We start from the raw sequence: 16,449 nt of genomic DNA, 5'->3' as shown, positions 1-16,449 counted from the left end.
CCCCCGCACACACAGCTTCTGTTCTCCACACAAGCAGACCAATCTCCCTCACAGTCAGTCTTAAGGACACTGAGCTGCTCTTCATACCAATCATGTCATGTCATATGCTTTTGTCTTTCTGACATCAATCTATGTCCTTTTCCGTTTTAAAATAAAGTTTATTTTTAAGTATGACATACTTCCAAAAAATGCACAGATCTTAGGTGTAAACTTTGGTGAGTTTTCATAAAGTAAAAATGTAACTAGCACGTGGGTCAAGAAAGAATATTACCACCACACAGGACACTCCTCAGGCTGATGGTTATCCACCTCTAAAGGTAACCATAGCTCACCATCCTGACATCTAGCACTATAGATAAATGTTCTGTTTTAAATATTTATGTACGTGGAATCATAACGTATTTTGTGTGTCTGGACTCATTTTCTCAAAGTTATGTTTGTGAGATGGATCTATGTTTTTGCATGTAATGATAGATGGTTTATTCTTGTGTTGTATAGCATTCCATTGAATATATAAACCATGATTCATTTATTCATTCTATTCTATCCATTTCATACCACAATTAATTGATTTATGCTCTGCTGTAAACAGTCTTGTACATATCTTTTAACACATGAGTTCACCGTGTTGGGTATGTAAGTAGGAGCAGAATTATAGTATGTTTTAAGATTGTCAAAAGAAGACTTGCAGATTTTGAAGAAGAAAAGTTGATTTGCAAAGTAGTACAAGAGATTCAGACTTCAGAAGGGTCACCAAAACAAACTAAGAAGTTAGTTGAATAAGAAAAGCCCTCAACATTTCCAAGTTGCATTAGTTGACTGATCTATTAATGGTTGGGAAGAGCAACTTTCTCACACGATTATCATATCCACAAAGGTCATGGCCTGTTTTCATCGCAAAAGTCAGAGATAAAGTTGTTTTTGCAAGTAGACAAGGCTTATAGGAATTGTTCAAGGTCTCATTTCTTTTGAGTCTCAGAACTGCACAGGTGGGCCTCTTATTCTTGCAAAGTATTTTGTTGTGTGTGATACATATGCTCATTCATTATGGTAGCAGGACAAAGTGTTAGCTATGTTTCTACAGCAATGTATATATTTGGATTTAGTTGATCTTATTGCAGTTGATTGCATTCTTCTGTTTTCCTGTGGCCACTTGGTTATCTTTTGTTTAGTGCTATTCAGCATTACCATTTTTTTTATGTTGGGTTGTTTGCTTTTAATTGTTACTTTGTAGGAGTCTTTTATATTCTAGGTATGAATTCTTTGTATGATATATGCAGTGCTAATAATTTCTCCAACTGTGGCTTGCCTTTTCCCTCCCTTAATAGTATCTTTTGATGACCAGAAGTCTTTAATTTTTATGTTAATTCTTTTCTTTCATTATTAGTGTTTTTTATCCCTGTTTATGAAATAGTTGCCTGTTCCAAGGTCATGACACATACTCCTAAGTTTTCTCCTAAAAGCTTTATTTTTTTAACCTTTCACATTTAGATCTGCAATCCGACTAAAATTGAATTTTGTGGATGGTGTGACCCAAAAGATTCAACATTCATTTGTTTCCAAGTGGATATCCAGTTGACTCAGCATCATTTATTGAAAAAAATAATTGTCATTTTTACCCCACTACATTGTAGTGTCAGCTTTGTCAAACATCAGGTGAACCTTTGTGTTTGGATCTATTTCTAAATTCTGATCTGTTCCATTGGGTTTATTGTCTATCCTTGTACAAACTCTAATTTATTAGTCATTATTATGTCTGGTAGTTTAGTTCTTCAAGTTATATTCTTCTTCTTCTTTAAGATTGTATAGGCTATTCTTAACTCTTTATGTAAATTTTAGAATAAACTTTTCAAATCTCACTCTCACGCACATACACCTCGGCTGGGACAGTGATTGGAATTCCATTGACCATACAGGTCAATTTAGTAGAATTGACACCTGTATAGTATTATTCTGTCTTCTAACTCATCAACATAGTATATCCTCCATTTATTTAGGTATTCTTAAGTTGATCTTAACAATGTTTTGTAGTGTTTAGTGTAGAACTTTTAAATATCTTTTAATTTCTTCCACGTGCTTGACATACTTTATTATTATAGGTGATATCATTTTTAAAAAATATATTTTTATTGATTTCAGAGAGGAAGGGAGAGGGAGAGAGAGATAGAAATATCAATGATGAGAGCGAATCATTGATCGGCTGCCTCCTGCACACCTCCTACTGGGGATTGAGCCCGCAACCCAGGCATGTGCCCTTGACTGGAATCAAACCTGGGACCCTTCAGTCCGAAGGCCAATGCTCTATCCACTGAGCCAAACCAGCTAAGGCAAGGTGATATTATTTTTAATATTTCATTTTCTATGCCTTTATTGTTGGTATATAGAGATACAATTGATTTTTGTATATTGTGGCTGAATGTTATATATTTTTCTATTCCCTTTTAGCTTTTCTGTGTCCTTCTATTTAAACTGAGTCTCTTGTAAGAAAGCTATTGTTGGATTATTTTTTAAATTCAATCTTACAATATTTATTTGTGTGTGTGTGTGTGTGTGTGTTTGTGTGTGTGTGTGTGTGTAATGGAGTTTTGAATCGCTTATTTTTACTTGAACAACATTTCAAGACAGTACACAATTCTTTGATATGAATACATGTTAAATGGGGATGATAATGGTACCTACTCCCACAGGGATTTTATGATAAATAAATGATTATTTTTTTAAGTTTTTAACAATACTTGAAATATAGTTAATACTCAATAAACTAGTAATTATAGCTTTTATTACAGATATTTAAGTTTTTTTCTAATCTTTGCTATTTCAAATAATAAGCCACAAACATCCCTATACTATTGTGATGTATCATACTGTTATCTCCACAGTATTTCTCAGCTGTTTTCAGATGTGCATATTTACATTTTTCATAGATAATGACAAATTTCCTTCTTTCTCCATTAAAATGCATTTCTTTTATGAATTACCATAGAAAACTTTTTTTGTAGTAACAACCTCATACATTTCTCGGTACTTATATATAACTATGATGTTTATGTTCAATAAAACTGATCTGTCGTTATGAACAATAGCTACCATTTGTGAAGCACCTAAACATATCAGGGACCATAGAAAGGTTAGTTAAATCACTTATGTGATAATAAATTTAATGTGAAATAAAAAAATATTGGTTCATTAATTGAAACAAATGTGTTATGCTAATGGTAGATGGTAATAATAATTATATGCAATATCACATAGCTAGTTATTGTTGACCAAGAATCAAGTGTTCTTTGGTCTGAATACTATGCAATGAATTTTCTAGAGGCAAATCTCTTTTCTCATTTTATTTTTGCAATAAGCAAAGATTGAAAGTCAAATGCTTTGCCTGAAGTCACATGAGAGATGGCTCCCTAGTTTATAATCTAAGACTTAATTGTAAACTAGTCAGCAATAAATATGCCTTTGACTTTCTACTTCCCAAACCACAGACATAGAAAAAACTCAATAAATACTGATTCCCTGACTGACTAATTTATCTGACCACAGGGTTCTGCATGATTCTGGCTGTAGCCAGCTCAAATGTCCTCAACCAAATACCCTAACATTGCTCCCATCTTTTAGTTTCTTAACAAAAATGAACAAATCGGTGACTCTGCTTGTAAGTTAGAATGAAAAATATCATACATTACCTATAATGAATCAGCTCATTAAATAGGAAGGCAGGTCACAGCATAACTCTCCCAATAGCTGCCACTTCCTTACATAATTGAGGGTTTGCTTTCCCCTAATCATGACCTAGGCTCTCTTGATAATCCTTCATGTTCACCTTGGCTGATTGGGTAAAAGAAAGCTGGGTTATCACCACAGGAGCCTTATCACAGTTCTTCTTTATGGGGCTTTTTATTTTCTCTCCAGGTTATCATCTCTGTTGGACATATTGGTCTTCAATAACCTGCTTAGTCAGAAGTCTGAACTAACTTAATTTGTTAACAACAACAAAAAATTCTTCCCTCTATCTTTTTCCTTTGAACCAACAGGGTTTTCCCATTTTTATGACATAAACCTGCTCACCCTCACCAAATCCCATATAACATTTTGAGCTATAGCATTTGCCTCTAAATAAGCTTTTTTAATCAGGTCAGAAGATATTGTGCCTCTCACATGGAGCTGAAAAATAACATTCACTAGCTCTACAGAGGATTGGCTACTGCATTATAAATTCCTACAGTATAGGAGGATGGTAACATCTAGAGAACCCGTCATGTTTCTTGCTTCTTTATAATGATGTTTTTAATCATTGTGTCACTCACATATGGCAAGTATTGATTTGGTATCTAAAATACTTAATTATTCTGGAATATTCTTTCTATTGCAGAAGCATCCACAAAGGTTGCTAATTTTAATCTTGACCAGGAATAGAATGAAATTTCAATAGAAAGGTTGATTGACGCAGGTATATTACTCCTCCTTTGTAGTTTTCCATAAAACGTTGGGAATCATGCCCTTTTTCATCCAACACAGCTTTGATAAGTAGAAGTAAACAAATTAGCTCATCATTAAGAATATATCTATCACTATTTAGAAAGAAATGAATGGTTACATTTGCACAAGCTTTATTATTAGAATAACAACTCAGTTAAAACTCCTTTGATTTAGGAATTAGAGACATGATTTGATAAAGTGAAAGAACATTGGAATGGAAGCCAAAACACCTGACATCAAGATTTACCTTTTACCGTCAAATGGAACTTTGGAAAGTTACTCAACCTCTTTCAGTTTCTTCATCCTCACTTGTAAAATGAGAGGGTTAAATTACAGAAGTCCCTACCAACTGTAAAACTCCATATCATTATTCAAAGTAAAGAAGTAATTCCTTTAAAAAACATTAGAATTTAGATTTTCATCTTCTAAAAATTTGATTATTCTATAATGTCAGAAGATAAGTAATTTTATAACTGATATCCCACTAACTTGCCTTTACTGGAATTAGCAAGTATAACATATTGTACCAGTTCTACTATGGTGCCTTTTCTTAAAACTGCTTTAGGCTAATAAGTTATATCTTCCAATTAAACCTTAACAATGTACATACAATTAAGAATCATTAAATATTCACTCAACAAATACAAATTTAGGTGTTTATTTTAAAAGTACATCAATGAAGTCAATTGACCTAAATTTCAGAGTCAAGCATGAGTCTGTCTATCATCTATGTATCTATCTATCCATCTATCTGTTGCCTGTTGTGCTTATTTATTTTTTTGTTGTATCATTTTTGGTAAAGATTACAGAGGCTTTGGGCTGGATTTACCCACCACCAGGAATAAAATGGGCTCAATTGTTATTTTCTTTTTTAATATTTTATTGATATCCGAGTGGAAAGGAGGGGGAGGGAGAGCGATAGAAACATCAATGATGAGAGACAATCATTGATCAGCTGCCTTCTGCATGGCCCACACTGAGGATAGAGCCCACAATCCGGGCATGTGTCCTGACTGGGAATCAAATTGTAACCTGGTCCATGGGTCGATGCCCAACCACTGAGCCTTGCCAGCTGGCCTTAATTGTTATTTTCTTTTTAGGTCCTTCCTTTCCTCTGGGGTGGTAGAAAGAATAGGATCCTCAGGGAACCCAGAGCACCATCTCAGCTTTTCTATTCCAAAGGCAATTCACTAACCTCCCAGAACCTTAGGTCTCATGAGGAATAATATTCATCCCCTGACCTACCTCACAGGATTACCAGGAGAATGAATAAGATAAGTGAATGCATTTTATAAATTATATAGTGCAAAACAAATGCAAGGTAATATACTGCTAATTATGACTTCTTCACTCAAGCTATTATTAATTCATTCTCACACACTCAGCAAATATTTTTGAGTACCTGGTGTGTGGCAGGCACTGTTCTCAGCATGGGCAATCAGAAAGGCAGGCAATAAGTCTGAGAAACCATCACAGCAGAGAAATGCCTGTATTATCATAAGGACTAACAGTAATATGCTACCCTGGGCGGGATCCCAGAACAGAAAAGACATTCGGTAAAAAACTAAGGAAATCTGTATAAATTATAAACTTTAGCTGATAATAATGTATCACTATTGGTTCATTACAAATTTTGGAAGAATAATCAAGTAGATATACTGATAAATTAGAAATGAGATATTCAATGTAGAAATCAAATATAATTTTTAGGATTGTGTTTTGGATAACTTGGTGAGTACAGGCCCATTTCCTATAATGGCATCACACTGTAAGATTTCTGGGCATTGTTGAGTTTACATTTGAAGTAGGTGATAATACATTTAATGTGAAATAAAAATATTGGTTCATTAATTATACCAAATGTGTTATGCTAAATGTAAGTTGGGAATAATACAAGAAATTATAGAGGACGGAGGGAGGGGGAAGGTGGAGGATACAGGGAAACTCTGAGTCTGCGCTATCTTTCTAATTTTTCTGTAAATCTAAAACTGTTCTAAAAATAAAATCTATTTTTAAAAAGGCAGGCAAGACTGTTATGGAGCAGTGGGAAGAAAAACATTAAAAAGGTAAACAAGAGATTTCAGGCACTCATGATTGTTCCCACAGGTGTGAAATAAGATGCTGTGACAATTGAGGGACAACTGTAAGTGGCCCTCTCTCTGGGGAGTGGTCTTCCATCTGAGACCTGGTTAAAAAGACAATGCCAGCCCCATCACCCAGGGAAAGCATTCCCCTCCATGGCAACATCAAGACACTAAAGGCGGGGACCAATCTCACACGTGTGAGGAACAGACGTAATCTGTGAGGCTGACGTATACCTAGCAAGGGCCAAAGGTGGGGTGGGGTGAGATGAGTTCCGATCAGTAGGACTTGCATTCTCCAGAATCCCACAGAATGTTCTGGAATTTTGGTTGGAATGTAGATGAAGACTGTTGTTCACACAAAGTGGTGCAGCTGCTCTGTCCTAAAAAGATTGAGAGTGAGTCCTGGGGGCCAACTGCACTATCCAGGTTAATAAAAACTCCATGACACCTACCTGCTATTTCCTGGAGTCTCCCTCAGGGGAAGCTAGACTTCAAAGGAGAAATCATAACCAGCATGGTTTCATCATTTGCCAAAGGCCAGTTTCCTTTGTGGAAGCGCCATAGAAGCAGCTTCAGATTTTCTGCCCACCGGGTTTCTCAGACAGCATCTCTATTCATGAGAAAGTAAACTACCCAGTGTGTAAAGTTACCACCATATGTCTCCATTTCCCTGGCAGTTCGTTTTTCCTTTTCAGTGATAGGTGTCACTAAGAGGTGGTTGGGGGACTCTAAGACCAACTTGCTTCAAAAGGCCCTTGGAATCATCCAGACCACCAACCATAATGGTATTTACTCCCTCCCTCCCTCCCATCCTGCCCAGCCCAGACTTGAGCCAGTTTTCAAGAAAGACAGTAGAACAACAGCCTTTTCGTCGCTGCCTTAGCCTCAGACACCTTGCCCTAGCTTAGGAGAAGCAGCACCCTAGGTCCTGCCTTGGCCAGCACGCAGGCACTCTGCACTGCTTGAAGTCAAACTCCGATGACTCAGCCATGTGAAAACAGGCGTCCTAGAGAGAGGCAGTGTGAGAGAGTAGCAAGAGCACTGATTTGGAGCCAAAGGAACTGAGTTCAAGCTTAGATGCTGCCACTTTCAGAGCCTCAGTCCTCCACTGTGTGCAATCAGGGGGAGAACGCTTTCCCTGCTGCTCTGACCAGGCTGTGGTGGGAATCAGTAGGTGCTATCTGTGGAAAAGGCTTTGTGAACCTCAGCTGCTGTATGAAAATGGAAACTCAAATGAGTTTCTTTCAATTGATCATTAGCTATGGGAAGAGCACACAGGAAGCCCGGCAAGGAGTTAGGAATGTGAAAAAATATACCCTGTGCTCGTAAGGAGCTAGGAATTACACTACGGAACAGAGATCTATGCAATCAGGGATCACTGTACTAAGTACGACAGGAGCTCAGTGGCTGGAGACATTGAAAACGAGTAGAAGGGATGGGACTTCAGCTATTCAGTAGAAGAGGAAGCATTTTGATGTGAAAGAGAATAGAGGGGGAAAAAACCTTTAGTAAAATTAAGGGCATGAGAATGATTGCTTGGGTATGCTTTCAGCAGGAGTAAGAGAAAATGGTGTGACTTTACTGTGGTTATTTTTTGGGTCCCTATTTTATTATATGATCTTTGATCAATTGATTGATTAATTGATTGATGGTGTTTTATTTCAATATCTGATTTGAAAATACCAGTGTCCATAGGAATCTTACTGAGAAGTCGGCTTTCTTTCATCACAGCTACTCTGCATTGGTGGGTCAACTGGGAGTTTTTTCTTCTGATCATTGTCTTACCAACATTGAGAGTAGAGGGAGACAGTGGGAACCAATACTCTGAGATTCTGAGTGTAAAGACTTCACAATGAAGTCATGTCATCACGTCTCCCTTCTCTTCATTATTGGAGTTTTTTGCAAAAGCTGGAGCAGTGACTTTATTCAACACCTGCATCTTTAACAACCAGAGCAGTGCAATTACCTTTCTTGGGTATTCTATAGAATTGTCAAACAGCAATTTCCTTTTAGAAGACAGGCTTTTAAATAATGTCGTTTACATACAGAGTTTTAACATCTCTTAAACTACAAACCTAATTACAAGAATCTGAAATGTACCGCATGTTTATAATTTGATCTTTATAAAAGTGCTAAATCAGGGCACCTTTAACATACCTTGTGAAGCAGAAAAAAATGCACTTAGTGAGGCAAAATTAAATATTTTGGAATTTCTTGAATATATGTTAATGTCTATTAATATTACTATATTAACACTATTTGGTATTTTATAGTATTTCTCTTCCATTCAACCTGTTTGTGGAGAGAGGTGGCTCATAGTGACATGATTTATCAAGATCATCTGTCATCATTTCCTCTTTGTTAATGAAAAGTAACAATATTTTAAAAAGGACTGCCATCATACCTTATGTATAGATGATAGATGGCATATTCAAGCAAGCTGAGCCAACTCTTCCAATAGACACAGGAAATAGTGATGCCAATACTAAATAATATTAGAATTTAGGTAATGTACTGCCATTTGATAAAGTGGCTCAAGCCCAGATTGTATAAACACGTTATTTCTGTGATTCTGGTTTTGTAATTTTTGAAGTGCAAATGGGATTGTCAACCACTGGAAGCAGTGGCATTTCAATATTCTATTGCAAGGTGAATGTTAAAGTGAAAAATTTCACATATCACCACATTATTTCATTCTGGTACAAGCTCTAAATTAATGTTATGAAATGTTATGAGCATACCTATGAAACTACCGCTTACAAAAATTAAAGCGTATCTTTTATAATTTTCAAATTGTCACTCTGGCAATTCCTCTGTTGCCCCACATTATTCTGGGAATGTCTAGTCTGCTACTTTTTCTTTCTGTGCTCTGTTCAGGATTTCTGTTCTCTGTGCCAATTTGTGTCCAGGGATTCTGCAAATCTTTTGTATCTTTTTCTAAGCATGTTCTCCTCGACAAAGCTATTCAGGCTGTAGTCTAATGTACAAGCTTCCCAGGCTCTTGCTCAAAAGCCAACTCTACCATTCTAAAAACGCACACATTTTTTAAAAAGAATTATTAGAGTTTCAGGTGGCATTGTTTTGAATTTCCATCAGCTGTCACTCTAGATAATGAATATGTATTCATACCATTTCATTCTATAGAAATATAACTGTCTTATAAAATAATTTTTATACTATTTGTATCTTGCTCATATACAATATGATTTTTGTCCCTAAAATCTTAAATATGCCAGTAGGAGGAATCATAAAGTCGGAAATGCTAGAAATATATTCTTTATGCTAGGATACTCACTTTAAATCTTGATATTTCCTGTTAGGAAAATAACATTTGAAAAAGGAAATAATACTTAAAATGTTCCACCTATTCATGAACAATTCTCAGGAACCATATTTTATTGTGTGAAACATGTTGCGATCCCTATGTCTCTCCTATATTTCTGGGCCTTGTATAAAATATGAACACATCTCTGTGTACAAATGTTGTGTGTATTTCACATGCAAAACCCAAAATTCATGAGTAGCATTTTCATTTCACTTCTATATGGATGTAAACTATCACTACAGTAAAAAAAAAAAAAGCGATTCTCTCTTTTTGTTTTGTTTTTAACTTTGCTTTCTCTCGCCATTGCTTAATATTTTATAGAGTTTCTCCCATACCCTCTTAACTGGATTAAAGAGTGAAGACAAGTTTTCTCCATTACAAAATTCTCATTTAATCCTTATCCACACTTAATTTATCAAATTAAATCGGACAAGATTGATGCCGGGGCTTTTCAGGCTGGACATCGTGTGTAAAATCGGCAGACAAGGGTTTGTAAAGGGAGCCCACCGTGACTTGTCAGCGCCTCTCGCCCAGCCTCAGCTGCCCTCGCGCCACTCCAGGCGGGGTCAGGATGCGTCTTGGTGTTACACTGTGGGCTCTGTGGGGACACAGAGCAGCTACACAGCCTCCAGCAGAGTTACTTATTACCCCCTCGGCCCCCTTCACCTGCCCCAGCCATTCAAAATAACATCACACCATCCAATATTCATGAACCACGGTGCTGCAGCCAGGGCCCGCTACTGCAGGTGGCTGTTACATCAGTAATTGCCCAATACTTCCCTCCACAGCGTAAAATTGTTTTCATTATGTGTCATGAACACAGAGCCAAGCAAAGCCCTCTTGAGTGGTTTCCCAAGGGCTGGAGGGAGGTGGTACTTAACTTAAACAGGCGCTTTTGGCTTAGATTTTTTTTTAATAAAAAAAAAGGAGAAGCCAGTGAAAGCTCATCATTAACTCTCCTTCTAAGTGCAACAAAAAAGCAGAAGCTCATGCAAAACTCCCGTAAAGATTATCCTAAATGTCTCAGTTACGAGGAAGAGCTTTAGGGGCTTTAGCGGGTCTTACGATACTTGAGGCTGCAGAGCAGAGAAGAGAATCACTTTTTCCACCTGACTGGAGTTCCCATGGAGCACGGAGCTGGGGGATAAGCAGGTTTCAGCAATAAACTCCTGCATTGTGTGGCGATAATGCCCAGCCAGGTCCCCCCATTTTGATTCAAGGGTGTCTTTTTCTTGCCCCCCTGTGGAGGACTAATCACAGCTCCACTTTGTTTAATTGCAGCAAAGAGAGAAATGTGTTTAAGAAGTCATTCTGGACCCCTTTAAATGAATGCTGGGGTTCTTCAAGGACAACAAACAGGATGCATAATAAATAAGATTTAATTTCCAGATCAAAATAGGCAAAGTTAAAGATTTTTAGAGACTGATCTGGGAGAGATGCTGCTGAAAAGAGAATAAAAACGGGGGTGGGGTGGGGGTGGGGGGAAGTAGGGGGAGCAACAAGTGGGATTAAAGTCTTGGTTTTTATATAGAAACAAGCTGTTTCTATATGGTGGGAGGATCCTTACAGGAATAGTCTTTGCAGAATTGGGAGCTAGTAGTTTTTCCTAGCATTTTTTATTGTGATTTAGAAGGAAGGAAGAATGGAAGGAAGGAAGGAAGGAAGGAAGGAAGGAAGGAAGGAAGGAAGGAAGGGAGGAAAGAAAGAAAGAAGGAAGGGAGGGAGGAAGGGATTCTTCTTATAAACTATGCCAACCCTTGATAATAGACACATTTGCCTACCCTCATTTTCCAGCGCAGGCCTAGCAAATGTTGGGTGCATCGTGTGCTTTGAGATGGCCCCAGGGTCATGAACTCCAGGGGGTGGAGGGTAGGAGAGGTGGGGGAGAAGCATTTATTATCACATGCTTTCTAAGTTTGACAAAACTAAGCCACAGGCCAAATGATTGGGAAGTACCCCTTTTTATTAATTTAAAATCTATTTGTTTGTTCCCACTCTGGCCTTCAGAACCTCTTCTTAAAGGAAAGCTATTTCCCTCCTTGTAAGATGTGTATTAGCTGACCTTTATAACTTCCTTTAGAAACTGTTTACCATGGATAATATCACATCACCCACTTGTGCAGCTGTCTCAACTGGTCTCATCAAACTTGAAAATGTGAAATACGAATCCCTCATGTTCAAAACTGTGATCTTTACTTTTCTGTCTTTTTCTTTTCCTGAAAGTTTTCATCAACTCATCTAGAGAAAAAATTATTAAATCTTTCTTTAAAATTTTATGGCACAATTTTGATAGTATTTTCTTTTACTACCACAGTATCCATTGATAACAAATCGACCATAGATAACTGTCAGTGCCATAAATCGAAGAAGGCGGTGGGCATAAAACCTCTCATGAGCATCTGCTGTAGGGAGTTTTCCTCTGGGTTAAGTGGAAGATGTGCAGTTATTTAGTATCCTGCAAAAACAATGCAGAGTGAGTGTGTGTGTGTGTGTGTGTGAGTGTGTGTGTCCATGCCATATACATATGTATCATGAATGATGGATTTCCTTTGCATCTGGTAACTATAGACTTTTTTCTCCCCTCAGAACACAGCCAATGACTGTTTCAAAATGAAAAACCACTATGTGTTTCAATGTTGTATTATGCCTACTCCCTGTTTGAGTGAAAGGCGGCTTTAAAAAAGTTAGGTATATCATTGCCAAAAAGGAGCTAAATAGTATTGTCAGCATTTTGAGAAGGAATAGGTCCTTTTCCCCTTCCTTCTCAAACTCCTTCGGGACAGCTGTTAGTGACTTAGCGAACTTTTCATATGGATATGTATGTTAATGGCAGGCAATGAACTGGAGATGAAGAGGCCCCAACACAGGCCCAGCTCTTCAGTGCACATCAAAAGCCCTTACAAAAGGAGCAGTAAAAGAGGCAGCGATGGTGGAGCCTTCACTTTTGTACCCTGAATTAGTTCTGCAAGCAATGAAACTGATCTTTTCTCCCTGCCAGAAAAGTCTGCTGATGTTCGTGAGCGCTCATTAGCACAAGGGGCATTTGTGAAGATAATTGACTGACGCTGACGCTGCTGGCTGTCACAACAGCGCCAGCCAGCAGCCTGTGTGCATTTTAATCGCCGTATTTTTTTCTCTTTCTTAGACTTCATGGTTTCTAAACGATACCAACCTTCCAAAGGTTTACACTCTTATCTCAAGCAGAAGGTTTTAAAACCTTTCCTTTGAAAACTGGCAGCTAAGCTCCCTTTAAAAGATGTTGTATCTCTGCACCCAGTTCCTGGGATGGACATGTGTGCACAATTTAAAATGCCTCATCTCGTAAGTGCATGCTACTGGACAGAAACTAGGCAGAAGAAGACCCAAAATATTTCGATACCAGGTGAACATTTAGGTAATCATGTCTATCCCAGGGTTCCCAGAGTACAGGCTGTCATCCTGGAGAAATAATAAGTGAGGCAATAACTCCATTTTCATCAGAAGCAACTAGAATCATTTCCTAAATGTTCAAATTTCTCATGGTCTCATTTCTGGAAACATTCTTATAATTAGAACATTTCCAAAGAAGATATGGGGTAGGGGAGGTGGGGGGGGGCAAAGTGTTCTTGGCAATTCTAACATGGCAATGCTCTGGCATGAGGCTATCTTCTATCTGATGGTACCATCCAGAATGGACTTAAACATATCAAAGTGTAGATTTCAGAGGACATTCGGTCTGTGTGCTGGCATGTCAAGGGTTCAACCTGGAATGTGGTGGGTGAGCATTCCTTTCCACTGGGTTCTTGCTGACAGTTCGCATGTCATACAAACCTGTGCTACTTGGTTGATGTATGCCTTCTCTCTTTTCTAAAGCAACTTCTAAAAACACTTACTTTGTTTAATTATACATTTATCTATTCTTTGTCTAGAAGAACATATCTGGGAATTTATATGTCATTGCGACAAAATACAGACTTCTCCATGTGTCTTGTCCCAAATGAATGGTGTATCATAGCAACGTGCTAAATCTTCTGTAATCTATACGTATATTAAGCTGTGTAAGGACTCTGTACATTGAATATGCTCAGAATACTATCTTTCTGAAGCACTTCAGAAGCCTGCCTCACTGTAACATGTGTCATAGAGAGTATTATCTTGGAGGGAGAAATAAGTTATTTTCTCAAGTTAAGGATGACAGAACGAGTTGAGTGAGTGTGAGAGTCACTTCTGCACTATCACCACTTTAGCATGAAAATGAGTTGTCTGTTGTGCCCTCTGTATCTGTGTTCCTGGCAGCCCAACTCACTGATAAGCTGAGTTGCTCTGAAAGGTCTCCAGGGGAGGGTAAAGAAGTTGGTCATTTCACTGAACATGCTTTCGAATCTGCTCCTTGAGATGCTCTTTAGAAATAGGCTCTTGATTTCTCAAAATGTAGCCATCATGTCAACATTTTTCTGAGACGTTAGTCATTGAGTCCTTGATATTTTGCCTTAAAGGGATTGGATATGTTCACAACACAGATAAATATAAGGTAAAACATGTCAGAAAAAGAATTGAAATTCTCTTGGCATTCTTTTTCACCACCTGGCTTTCCTTGCATGAGGTTCTGATAAGAGGGAAGCCAGCATCCTTTCAAAGCTGAAGGGTGGGGTGTACTATCAAGGGGTGTGTTTAGAGGTTAGGATTCTTCCATTTCTGTACTAATACTTGCAAAGAGGAGATTTGAATGACACACAGATGTCTTCTTTCCCAAGCTATCATGTAAAATATTTGAGAAAAAGGGGCTCAGAGAATAGCAATTCACATGTGATGCAGAGATAGGAGATAATACACACTTTGTGGGTTATTAAGCTTTTTTCTTCAGCGATACCTAAACTCACGTAGGGAAGTGTAGTGGGATATGTCTTAGTGATTATTAACTGTTTCAAATGCCAAATGTTGGAACAAGAGAAAATAGAATTGCAATGATTCAGAGGCATACAGGGTTATTCATTCCATAGATGTGTCCTACAATGTTCCAGGCACTGTTCAAGGCAAAGGGATACTGCAAGTCCCTTTCCTCGTGGGAAGTACATTTGGAAGGAGATGTGAAAGTAGAAGCAGATATTACTACATATGGGCCAGGTAGTAATAAATGGTATTGGGGGGCATAAAGCAGGGTAAGTTGATAGCTAGTGGTGGGGCTGCTATTTTATTTGGGCCCAGAAGGGTCTTTCTGAGGAAAGGACATTTAAGTACTTATGCTTACTATGTGTAGAGTACTCTGATATTTTCCAACCTGTTCTATTTCATTAAAAAAAAATACTGGTTGTGGCCTATTAAAGGTCATAAGCTGTGGTTTGCAAATACTGGTCTGGGCTCTATAGCTGTGTGTCCTGGATGCCCTCAGGAGAGGAAAGGGAACCTGCAATAGAATATCTCTAGTTTGATCTACTGGAGCTCCATGTAAGATTTCACCAGAAAAAAATCTTCCAATATTTAAAAAGAAGAGGCCTGAAAACTATTTCTCAAGATCAACTACCAAGTTGAATGGAAGACTAAATAAATATATTGTCTTGTTTCTCACATGAGGCTGGAGAAAGACTGAGAAGCTAAGGGCATGCCTGAGTTCTAGCAAATAGTGCCCAAGGCAAGGCCAGAACCCACCTTTGATTTCACGTCCTTCCATCTTTCCACCATTGAGTACGTTGAGGTTGGGAAAGGCCTCATAGAGCTGTGAAATACGCACCACACCACCTGCCTCTAGAGTTGTCTCCTATTGGACTCTGTGGTTTGCCATTTTCAGTCCATACTCTTCTTTGGTGGACAGAGTGGGGTAGTGTTGATTAGAATTACTAATCAGTACAAGCTAAAGTTAAAACTAGAAGTATACGTTAAAACGAGATTATGAACTTATATTTTTTGTTATCTACAGTGGCATAAAAACATTGAAATATTGTCATATTCTTATCAGTCATAGTGCTCTAGCTAGACATTTTGGATCTGAATACAAATATCAGAAAAGTTCCATAGTACTTAGCTTTAGTTATGTTCTCATTAAACCAGTGAGCATTCGTGTGTGTGTGTGTATGTGTGTGTGTGTGTGTGTGACCTGTTTAGGAAGTTACCATAATTTTTCAGAGAGAAAAACATAAATATTGATTGCTACCATCTCCTTGTTTGGTCTCTTCCTTGCTCTCTCTCTGGAGATCTCAGTCATAGAAATAATATCTATCCCTAACTGGTTTGACTCAGTGGATAGAGCGTCGGCCTGCAGACTGAAGGGTCCCAGATTTTATTCCAGTCAAGGGCCCATGCCTGGGTTGTGGGCTCTATCCCCCAGTAGGGGGCGTGCAGGAGGCAGCCAATCAATGATTCTCTCTCATCATTGATGTTTCTATCTCCCTCTCTCTTTCTCTCTGAAATAAATAAAAATATATTTTAAAAAAAGAAAGAAAGAATATCTGTTGACAAGGGGAAACACAGAATAACAGTTTTAGCAAGAAAGTAATTAACCAAAAGTTTTGATTCTTAAAATAATTGGATATCATATGGCTTGGGCACATCTGGCTTGTTCTTCTTTATGGGCCTGACTTTCCTGCCCAG

The sequence above is a fragment of the Myotis brandtii genome, unplaced genomic scaffold (genome assembly GCF_000412655.1).
Source record: "Myotis brandtii unplaced genomic scaffold, ASM41265v1 scaffold374, whole genome shotgun sequence".
NCBI lineage: Eukaryota > Metazoa > Chordata > Mammalia > Chiroptera > Vespertilionidae > Myotis > Myotis brandtii.
Note: the sequence above shows the minus strand (reverse complement) of the source record.